We start from the raw sequence: 12993 nt of genomic DNA on the forward strand, positions 1-12993 counted from the left end.
GAATTTGAGGCTGTAACTCTGGAATGTTTTGCTGTCAAAACTTGCTATGTGTCACAGCCTGAGGAAACCTGAGGAGTTTCACTGGAGAATTACTATTGTTGTGAACTACAAATACATTCAGGTACTGCCATGAAACTGTATAAGTGTATTTGAACTGTGAAGCTACTTATGAAGCTTTGGGTCGACACCACCTAGTGGTCAAAAGACATAAACTACACAAATAGGCTTATAGCTTTTGTACAATTTGTGTGATGATGACCATAAATATCACCTCTTTCTATTCCTTGAGTCCTACAGAAATCCAATGATACATAATCCTACTTTCCAACTCCTAGAACGGTTTGTCCAATCTTCACCAAATCTCACACAGATCATCAGATCAGACCATTCCAGAAAACGGTTTTAAAATGTTTTCTCATCTCAAACTCATGTCCTCGATGCTGTGATAGCCGTCCTCCTCTCTGAGCTCCTCATCTCAGCTCTGTTGTGCTTGTCCCAGTAACTGCATTTATAAATGCTGTTAGCCATCACTGCAGACACATTATTTCTCAAACATACATCTCAAAACCTCAACATCACAACCTCTACTTGACATCTGTTCAGTCAGTGATACTCGCGCTCTTAAGAGAAATGACCTCACATGAGACAAGCCTGAAAGTGGAAAATCTGTGGCAATTTGCCTCAGCACAAGCAGATTAGGCCGCATTAAAGCAATGCTTCACTCAAAAATGAAAATCTGTCATTATTTACTCTTGTAGCGCTTTCCATGTCATCTGAGGGCATGTGATTACTTGTGGAAACCAAATGAAACATGTATTATTATTCACTGATGAATTTAGACACGGGCTTCGGAATACCATCGTGTAACCTGGGTCTGTTCCTCACACCAACCATCACATGACTTCAGAAGACTTGAGATGTAGAGCGTGAGTCATATAGACATCTGTTATTATGAGGCTGACAGTTGTGATGCTTCAAACAAATCTCCTTCTGTGTGAGTAAATTATGTTATCTGTGTGTGTATTTTCCTCCAGGGTGGTGAATGTTAGATGAGTGACTGCGGGTGTCGGAGCAGATCCCTGTTGGGCTGGTGAGGAGGACAGAGCTCGACCCCAGAGATAACATTCATGACCTGATGGCTCTGTGACAGCACAAACATACTTCAGATCTAAAGCAGATCCTGCAGTCATGATCGTTCCCTACACAGGACACAGATCCACAGACACTGATGCTGAGGAGACACCAGAAGATGCTGAGACCCCCTGCTGGAGTGCTGACCTTCACCGACTGACCTTCACCTTCACCGACTGACCTTCACCTTCACCGACTGACCTTCACCTTCACTGACTGACCTTCACCAACTGACCTTCACTGACTGACCTTCACCTTCACCGACTGACCTTCACCTTAACTGACTGACCTTCAACTGACTGACCTTCACCGACTGACCTTCACCTTCACTGACTGACCTTCACCTTCGCCGACTGACCTTCACCTTCACTGACTGACCTTCACCGACTGACCTTCACCTTCACCGACTGACCTTCACCTTAACTGACTGACCTTCACCTTCACTGACTGACCTTCACCGACTGACCTTCACCTTCACCGACTGACCTTCACCTTAACTGACTGACCTTCACCTTCACTGACTGACCTTCACCGACTGACCTTCACCTTCACCGACTGACCTTCACCTTAACTGACTGACCTTCACCTTCACTGACTGACCTTCACCGACTGACCTTCACCTTCACCGACTGACCTTCACCTTCACCGACTGACCTTCACCTTCACTGACTGACCTTCACCTTAACTGACTGACCTTCACCTTAACTGACTGACCTTCATCTTCACTGACTGACCTTCACCTTCGCCGACTGACCTTCACCTTCACTGACTGACCTTCACCGACTGACCTTCACCTTCACCGACTGACCTTCACCTTAACTGACTGACCTTCACCTTAACTGACTGACCTTCACCTTCACTGACTGACCTTCACCTTCACCGACTGACCTTCACCTTCACTGACTGACCTTCACCGACTGACCTTCACCTTCACCGACTGACCTTCACCGACACTGACTGACCTTCACCGACACTGACTGACCTTCACCGACTGACCTTCACCTTCACTGACTGACCTTCACCTTTATCGACTGACCTTTATCAGCACACCACAGGACAGTCATCCACTATAGCAAAACATTAGATCTGCGGGCAAAAAAAATCGATTCATATATGAATTGCGATTCTATTTTCTACCCATTTGCATCGACTCACAAATGTCAAAAATATATTTTCTAAAGTGTTACACTTCTTTAACTTCGCAGTACTACTTAAATTTACTTACAGTTATTGACGTTAATCACAATAAGCCGTGAACAAGGACTCAATGTGGTGCTCGCGCTGACGGACACACAGATGAAACGCCTCTCACATGTGATCGCAAATTCAGTTCTCTTTCACAGCTACACACACACAGTAATGTCAAAATGCACACTGTGGACTGTGAAGTATTCAATGTAAACAGAATCTGTTATCCTACGCGAATGAAGACGAGTGGGAGAAAATCAGATGTGTAACAGATCCGTGCATTCATTCTTAAAGGGACAGCAGCCTCATAAACGTTCATTTATGTTAATAAAAAAACACGCTGCTTTTGACTGAATCACTTTTTGATCTTTAATATGAATCAATTTATATTTAATTCATACAGTGAAGATTATACATATAGTGTTTTATTTTTTACATTTGATTATTCAATTCTGGTAGTATTTCTTACTAGGCCTACATGCTACTGTACCTGAAAAACTTTACTAAACTTTATTTAATTTTTATATTTTTATATTATATTTGTCCTACTGTTTGTAATTTGCATCTTCTTCTTTTTAATATCAAAAATAAAATAAAATGTTCTGCCTTGCTTTAAAACAGAAGACTGTGTGTAATGATTGTAGTCACCTTAAAGGGCATTTGTTTTATAATATTGGATTGACTAAAATGGGAAGAAAAACTAAATAAATGTCAAGGTTCACATTTAATTCAGTACCATTTTTTCTCTTCTAGACCTATTAAACTACCGCAGTCAAATAAGAAAAGTAATATAAAACCGTAAACTACAATCAAATCTATTGACATATCGAGAATCGATTTTTAATTGAATCTTGAGGTACCGAAAGATTCCCAGCCCTACAAAACATACTAAAAAATCAAAGATCATCTTCATGTTGATTATCAACATCAAGACCTTTGGTTAAAATGTCTATATTGGAAGAAGAGCAAGAGCATTTTCTACTTTCTGTTATCACTAACTCATTTCACACGGTGTGATGATTGGATTTGCTGTATAAATATGTTATAGCTCATGAAAACGGCATCTACAAGAATGATAGGCTAATACAATTAGTTCATGGTGTTTTATATGGAGTTTAGTGTGTGTCACTGTGGGAGATCTCAAGGTATTAGAGCGTTCGGTTGAATCATACTGAGTTTGATTCACATCTACACTAATGAACACATTTCTGTTGCTTAATAAAGACCGTTTTAGAAACACATCTGCGTACTGAAACGCTCATGTGTGTCGATCCCCGATCCTCTCTGAAGACTGAGCTGTTCTCTAATAACACCGATGAGAGATAGTTGGCATGTTGTTTATAGATACTAGAATGTTTAAAGTGGACCATCGAAAGTGTTTACAAATTACCAAACATAAATGTGAACTCTGATTATGATCATGAAGGTTTTTGAGCTCAGGGCAGCAGTAAAAACACTGGAGAAGGAACGCATAGAGGAAGTGATGTTTTTCCCACTCATCATCTCATGCCAACAGGCAGTTCTCTTTCTCATCGTCAGATCCCCTGTCATTCTGCTAATGAATGCAGTTGCCATGTGTCCTGTAGAGGTTCAGTGACAGAGGAAGAGCCTCATCCTCATCCTCATCACACAGATCCACACACAGCATCTGCTGCAGAACACCCAGAAGATCTGCTCATCATGATCTGCTTCTTTATTCTGCTGTGAAGATGCTTTCAGCTGTCAGTCGGCATCTGATACTCTACAAACACAGGTCAGAAACACACACTGCACCAGCACTGACACTAATGCTAAGCAAGAGCATGTGAACAACACCTGAATGTTCGACGATCACAATCTTCGGTAATCATTCATGAATGGTTTAGTAGTTCTTTATGAGTCACACATTAACTCATGGTTCTCTGTGCATTAGTTAAGCATGAATTACTGCATATTGGTGGATTAGTATTGTAAGCCCGTCTAAATCGCTCCAATGGCAGTATTTCCGCGCGTTTTATTAGACCTCGAATTTAGGGTTAGAATGCCAATTGGTTAATGGTCATTTATATAATAGTTTAGCAGCACACTTGATTATTCTTTTCAACTCTTTACTTATATTTTACCCATTCATATTAGGAATCCATGTTAAGAATATTTCTGTTAGCCAGTTCTGCGCCCGTCTGGCGGCTGACTGCCTTTTTTCTCTTTTCATTAAAACTCTGTTTGTACCTGCATTCGCTCTTGGGTCCTCTGTTCATCCAGACACATAATATAGGCTATGGCACGTTGAGCTATAGAGAGTATTTAGCTAAATATGTGTACTATATTACATATTTAGGCCGATTATATTTTTACTTATATCATTAAATAAAGTTGTTATTATAATAAAAAAACACATTATTTGTCATTTGATTTTTTTTATCTATTATTGAGTGTATTTTATTTTAGTTATTTTATTTATTATTTAATTTGAATTAAATAAAGACCCATCAACCAAGCACTTCACAAGTGTGCGTTCAGGATGACGGCACTGAAACAGATCCTGCCACAGATTCGTCCCGGGGACTGGTTCGCTTCAGCGGATTTAAAGGATGCGTACTTCCATATTCAAATAGCGACGCGCCACAGGCACTTCCTGAGATTTGCTTTTGGAGGCACGGCATACCGGTATTCAGTGCTCCCGTTCGGCTAGCCCTGGCCCCCCGCACCTTTTCCAAGTGTGTGGATGCGGTGCTTTCTCCCCTCAGGACGAGCGGAATGCGCATTTTAAATTATCTGGACAATTGGCTGATTTTAGCTTACTTAACCCTCTGGGGTCTGAGCTGTTTTCTGGCCCTGGAGGTGTTCTGACATGCTCTGACATTTGTGCTTATTTCTGTTACTTGTGACATTTTCATGGCTAAAGTCTGATTACACTGTATTCAGTACAAACTCTGCTACAATAATATATCAGCAGCATGTGTGTAAAAGTTTGTAGTTTTGAGATAATGACATTTATGCGTGGTTTGTGAAATACAAAAAAATACAAAAAAAAATTCTCACTGAAATAAGGTCATGAAACCCATATTGATTATTTCTTCACAAGACTTTTGAAAATTGTATGACGTAGCCTAGAATATTTGCTCTAAAACTATGTGAAAATCACCCTGACTGCTCATTCAGATAAGACAATATATTGATTTAAAAATGTTACGACGTGTTTTGTGCCACAAAGCTTTATGCGGGAGCTCATTAATATGTAAGCTTTTCACACCTGAGAAAGACAAAGACCCTCCCCTAACGACCCTATTAGGAGCTATCAGGCCCTATCATTCTGGGCAACCTTGCACAATACTGTAAATGAGGAGATTTAAAAAAGAATGGCTTTTAGATTGTTTGATTTATTTACAACACAACATAATCCAAAGATACACAACAAATGACAAAAAAGCACTCATTGAAACCAATGATCCAAAGACAGAGACCTTTGTGCCATTCCTAAAAACATTGTACATACCTTTCATTTCCAAGGTGTTTGATTTTCACTTTACCAGGTTCATGTACAGAGACTCATGCGAATGTTGAAGTCAGCAGGAGTGGCATCTGGTCCCTGAAAGAAAAAAAAAGTGAACATACTGATATCAAGAGAAAGGCCTGCACGATTTTGGGAATACATTTTAGATTTTTCTGGTTAAAATTGCTTTTTAAAATTCACAGAATACACACACACACACACACACACACACAAATGTTTCCAACAATATATAATATAATGAACACCAGGTTTGTTGTGCCTTGTAGGCATAGGCTATGCGCAGTGCTGCATAAAATAATAATAACAATAACCATAGCAGCCTATAAATCTTCCAAAATATTTCAGTAACAACTAAGCTAGAGAAAAATATATTGATTATCATGTTACTTCAAATGTTTAAAAAACATTAAGCCGTTTGGTGCGTTTTGCTTTTCAAACGCGATCGCGATCCAAAATATGATACATTCAAACGCGATCGCGCTCAAATATAAAACATTATGGTAACCATATACATATCTACGTTTGAGCAGATATCCACAAACACAGTAACAGTAAACACGGGTCTAAATATTATAATATTCACCATATATCTAGCAACAGTTCAACTGCAATGTGAAATTTATGCAACAATAACAAACTAATATGTAAGAATTTCTTACCTTACATCTTTCTTGTCTTCAAATCGCATTCTTCTTCTTCTGAGGTAGCCTAAATCCAATGTAAGCTCACGGTGCGCCTTTCAAACTCGACGAAAAGCAGAGACTTGTGAAGTGTTTTGGTGTTTTGTTTCTGAGGTAATGAGCGCGTTCGCGTTCCATGTGGAGATTTGCATGTGAATATCTTTTGCGCGAGTGGGCGTGTTCAAATTAAAAGTAATTAGGAAGCGTTTGAGAAGCTGGACATCTTGTTGGTTTTATACAAATTACTTAAACAGAGAATATTTGTTTTCAGTTTGAATCCGATCATTTAAAAGTACACACTTAAATGTTTATAAAGGTATATGGCTCATAAATGTGTGACAAGTATTCGCTGAGTTTTGTTTCAGTTTATAGACGTGCTCAAGAAAAAAAAGTTCACCGCGACGGAGAGGCAGAACGCACACCCTGTTTATTCTCTTTATTTTACAAAAGCACAATGTTTTGATTTGATTGTAAGTGGACACATACAAAAGTAAAAATATCACAGATTCTTTTTTTATATTTCTTTTTTCTGTATGACCATAAATGACGGAGTAATTTAAGTTTATAGTGCTACAATGTGAAGAAAATCCAGCAAAATGCGCCCGCGCGTTTGCCGACCTCAGAGGGTTAAGGGATGTGCTAATCAGTCACGTGGAAACGCTGCTTCGCCATCTGGATACGCTGGGACTGCGTGTGATTGTGCAGAAGAGCGAGTTTATTCCGAGTCAGACTATAACATATCTGGGCGTGTGTTTCGACTCGAGCCCACCTCTCTCAAGAGCGCATAGAGACCATTTCATCGACTCTGCGCCGTTTCAGACCGGGCAGGCCTGTTTCACTGAGGGAATCTCAGAGGCTTCTGGGCCTGATGGTGGTGGTTCTTCAGTGTGTCATCTGGGCCTTCTGCAGTTTTGGCTGAAAACACGAGTCCTGCCGAGGGTGTGGTCTTCAGGTCACTCACAGTTGTGTCAGCGCTCGGAGACCGTGGATCAACCCGGATATGTTCAGCCCAGGAGTGCCTTTGGGACTAGTGACACAACGCACCGTGATCTTCACAGATGCGTCGACCTCAGGCTGTGACATCACGCTGGCTGAAAGGCATTCCCTCCGGTGAAGATTCTGCCTTTGGTGTTATTCAAAATCAGGGAGGAGAGAGTGTCAGTGATCCTCGTGGCCCCGAACTGGCCGAACCAGCCCTGGTTTGTGGACCTGAGAGAGTTAATGACGGCTCCCCCATGACAAATCCCCCTCAGGAAGGACCTGCTGTCTCAGGCGAACGGCCCGATATGACACTCCAGCCCCGAGCTGTGGAACCTTCATGTGTGGCCGCTTCAGGGACCTTACATGAGCGGGACACTCTGCCTTCACGAGTGCTGGGCACACTCGCGGAGGCGCACGACCCTTCTACTAGGTGCCTTTATGCTCTAAAATGGGGAGTTTTTGCTAAATGTTGCCAGGACATCGATATCGACCCGGCAATCTGTTCTGCGTCGGATGTTTTGTGCTTCCTACAGCACACACTGGATAGCGGGAGTTTGCCATTCACGCTGAAGATGTATGTGGCCGCCATTGCTTCGTTTCGTTCCCCGGATGATGGGCAATCGATCGGTAAGCACATTCTGGTGGCCAGATTTCTCAGGGGAGCGAGGAGATTGTGTATGTGTGGTTTTCCACTGAGAGCCCAGCGAACGACGTCGTTACGTCACTGTGTACGTTGCCATAGGCTACGGCTGAGTCCCAATTCACATACTATCCATCCTAAATAGTATGCGGAACGAGGATTAGTACGTCCCAAATCGTAGTATGTTGAAATGAGTATTCCAAAGATACCCGGATGGTCTACTATTTCCGGTTAGAATTCGAAGTGCAGATCAATGCACACTCTAACGGCTAATATTGCCCACAACCCATTGCGTGCGGGAGGGAGGAGCTTTGTGGTGATGGTGGTGATGTAAACATGGCAGCCGGATGCAGCAGCGGAGATGCTCCCTCAGTTTTTAAGTGTAAGAATTCAAATGTTTAACCCTAATTAAAGTTATATTTAACCACACTGACTTATTTGTAGTAATACTGTGGCTGTACAAATGTTAACTTTATCAGTCCAACCAAAGAAACATGGTTACTACACTTTTACTATAGTAAAAGCATGGTTCATTTTCATCGGGGTATTTTTGAGTATTATACATAAGTATAAAATTAAGTATAAAATACGTTAAACAATAGTTATACTATAAACTTTAAATATTTTAACTCAGAAAATAAGTAGCTTTCGTTACACTTACACAGATTGCACATGAACGTCAGAACCAGCTGCCTCACAAACGACCTGCGTTTGGCTGATCTACGACGATGCCCTGCTTCACTTCTCAGTTTGGTAGAACACATTGTAAATGTATTGTGGAAAAAACGATGAGGAAAAAAAGATGGGAATAGTAAATACAATTATATTGGACATATAAGAATGAATGAAATGTAAAATGTTTTGTTAACAGTCGCGGTGTGCGTAGGCAACCACGTTCTCGTTCACGTTGCATGACGTCATCGAAGTATGTCCCAGAACGTGCATACTCTTTTGCTACACACTCAAAAGTATGTACTTTTTCCTCACAAAAGATGTACTTTTTCCTCACCTTAGGTCGTAGTATAAGTAGGCGAATTGGGACTCAGCCTACGTCTTAGCTTTCCTAGAAACGCTTGCACCAACTTCAAGCATAACAATTACAATGTTGGACTACATCGTCTTTCTGCAAATGTTTTTCCTGGCATTGCGATCCTATATTGCGGTCAGAAGAAGACGTTTAGAACACATTTGTGCTGCTCGTCTGGATTACTATAGACGGAGGTTACGTTTGAGAAGTTGTTCGACACTAACCCCGCCCCCAGCCCCCGACGTGAGCATGACGTGGTAAAAGAACGGTTCTAGTCCAGCAAAGAGTTGATGCCGCTTTGGAACCAATTTTCTTGGCCGAGAACCGGTTCTTTGGCTGTCGAAACACAAAGAACTGGTTCGCGAGTAGGCACCAGCTCCGAACCGGCACCAGCACTGCCTTGGTGGAAAAGGGGTATGAGTTACTGGTAGAGGCTCTGGGACCAGCCTGATCACATCTTCTGGCCGGTACCAAATTACATCGTCTCTCATAGGCCAGAAGAACTTGTTTTTGCCAATATGACTCATGGTTCTCACCAGAGCACAACCCTCAGGGTCCACATCCTGTATAATGCCAGGGTAAGGATCACCAACTTCCAATCAGTCCCTCATGCAGGTCTATGATGGGTTGAAAGGTGCTGGTAAGTGTGCTTGAACTTGGTGAACCCAATGCAGTCTCCATGTTCATGTCAAACTTACTTAACTATTGTTCTCTTATTTACCAAAAATATTAGCCTGGGTGCCAGCCCGAACCCCGCCCACAACATTTTTTGGTCGGGAAGTTCGGTCTGGACTCGATCCGTTGAGGAGTAATTATGCTCGGCTCCCAGAAGGCCGGGCCAATCAAATTGCCAGGGCGGGCTTTAATCGATGATGGACAGATGATCTGCAGTTACGTAATCACCCACGTCACCAAAGAGCGCTTGATTTGAATTAGTTTACAACAAAGAAGACTGCCGCTGGAGAATTGAGATTTCACGAGTTCACACTTGCAAATAAGTCAGATAGAATAAATGCGTATATTAGATTTCACGAGTTCACACATATGATGTGCTGTCCGAGGAGGGCTGTGGGCTTGGTAGCCATACTCTCCCCGGTATTCCTGGTTGTGAGAGAACAAGCCAAGACAAGAGTGAAGATTCGGGGTGGTGGAGGGATGCTGAAAAACTGTCAAGGAGTGTTAGGTAAGTTGACAGAGTGAATATGCTTCCTCATGCTGATATAGGGTAACGTTAGACATGGTATTGTTTGATGACAAGTTGATATTGGATTGATTATTTGTACGTGTTCCTCCCGAACTTTGTTTATGAAACATCATGTGTAGATTCCGCCATCGCGTCTGTTATAGAAGATATCCACAGTGCATTCATTTTAAAAGAGGAACAGAGAGCCGCGACATTTTGTTGGTTGAACAAACATGCGTCATTTACTCCGTTGCTCTGATTGGTTGTAGGTAGTGCAGAGGTTTTTTTTTTCCTGGTTCAGTTGAGACACGCCCCATAATTAAAGTCCTATGGAGCAGTATCAGACTCACATTCTGCCTAGAATATGAGTATGACGAAGTCAGGCTACAAAAATATGGTAACAATAATAAATAATAAAATATTTCCTTACTACTTTAATTAATTATATATATATATATATATATATTTTTTTTACATTAAAGTTTTAGTATTATAGCCCAAATAATTTGCTGTTTAGCACGAACAATGTCATTTCCACCACAACGTGTCTTTACCACCACAATGAACCCCGTGGTGGAAATGACTGTGGTGGAAATGACATTTCCCCCCTTTCCCTCTAAAATATCATGCTATGTTAGCCTGCTAATATTAGTTTTAGGGTTAGCATTAAATATACACAAATTACACATTATGAAATTAAATGTATCCAGTTATTTTTACATCCATGTGAAATATGAGCTGTTTGGAAATGACGACCAATAAACATACTTTCAGTTTAAGTGATATTTACCTTGATTTTTCTTCTTTCCATTACCCCCTAAAGAGGTCATCCTTTCACCCAGCCATGTGTTCCACTGTGGGGTTTCTGTTGCTATGGTTACTAAGCATACAAACCTAAAACAATGATCCCAGGATTCTATTTTGTACAGTGTGGTGGAAGTGACAGTGAACCCAAGAGACAAGGGTTTTCCAAAAAAATAGGAAAATATTAATAAATATTGCAATATATAATATGTATAATTGAAATAGACATTATTTGATAATTTGTACTTGAAATCTACATTATTTAAATATTTAATTTAGAATTAAGCGAGGTTGAAGGTACAAAGTCTGGCTTAGGGACAGAGGGAAAACAGTAAAAACCATGTATAAAAGGCCTCATATTATATAATAAAAAGAATGATTGAGCCATGATACATTTTGTATAAATTCCCCTTAGGGTGAAGTAAGTGTGACAAAAACAAAAAAGAAGAAATGTTTTTTAGATTTTATTATTTCATCCAGGGACAAGAAAAGTACCATAGTTAAAGAATCACCCAAATACCGTTTTGGCGCTTGTAAATGTGACGCGACAGATCCCTAGCGGCACGTGAACCGATCATCTCTAGCTAATAGTAAATAAACACAAATGAACGATGTTGAAAGATACAGTACAACTTGCCGAAATGTATATTCCTCATACATAATATCGATCAATCAATCAAACAAAGGGGTCAAACAGCTGGAGAACAATCATGTCACAGAACATTTACCTCAGGAAAGCCATTTGATGACCATAATAGGCTATAGCATAGCTAGAAAAAAAGAGCTATAGAGAGTATTTTGCTAAATGTGTACTATATTACATAATTATTATATTTTACTTTATAATAATTATATTTTATATCATTAAATGAAGTTGTTATTATAATAATAAAAAAACGCATTATATTTATTTGAGTTATTTTTAACCTTAAATAATACTGCCAGCTGATATGGCTCTCTGTGTGTTTACAGCATTGGGTGAGTTTTTTTTTTTCTTGAGAAAAATTAATGCCTATCTTGTGTAGCCTACCTAATATTTATCCAAATGAGTTAATATTACAGTTTTTCTCGATTGTTTACACACATATTCTGAAAGCATGCCTCATATTCTCAGAACTTTTCTGAGACTTTTACAGTCAATTCTTCTGTTGTTTTGTATGTAGACCACTGTATGTACAACTTTGTGTTGGTTGGGATGTACACTGTGTACATTGTTTTAGTGGGAAAAATAAAATATATTTTATATATCTGAGTATAAAAACAATATTCTCAAATATTTTACAACACACTTATGTATGTACTGTCTGTAGTAAGTGTAACACTGAACAAAAAAAGGCCTAAGTCATTATGATGAATGGAGAAGAAGTGTTTTCCATTCATCATAGTGTTTTCCATTGAGCACATCAGTGTCCAACTGGTTCTTATAAATGTCTATTCATATGATGGATTGTGTGTGTCATTTGAAAACAAAATACCATTTTGAGAAGAAATAACATTGTTTTGAATGTAAAGTTTCATTTTGCAGGAGAATTGAGGGGTTTTGCCCATTGTGTGTGTGTTTTTTTATTTGTGTGTAGAGTTCTGAGAATATGAGGCATGCTTTCAGAAAATGTGTGTAAACAATCGAGAAAAACTGTAAGATGTAACGTTAGTGTATAATGTTACAAAAGCTTCCTATTTCTGATAAATGCTATTATTTTGAACTATGGTTTGTGTGTAATGTGACTTTGTGTGACCTTAAAATTCGTTTTAGAATGAAATTGTACATTAAATAGGTTAACCAAAACAAATCTGAGAAAATTTTAAACACATACGAACCTGAAATGATACTGTGTGAAACAGTACAAATATTTTGAGTGTCCCTTA

Source organism: Rutilus rutilus (genome assembly GCF_951802725.1).
Source record: "Rutilus rutilus genome assembly, chromosome: 15".
Taxonomy (NCBI): domain Eukaryota; kingdom Metazoa; phylum Chordata; class Actinopteri; order Cypriniformes; family Leuciscidae; genus Rutilus; species Rutilus rutilus.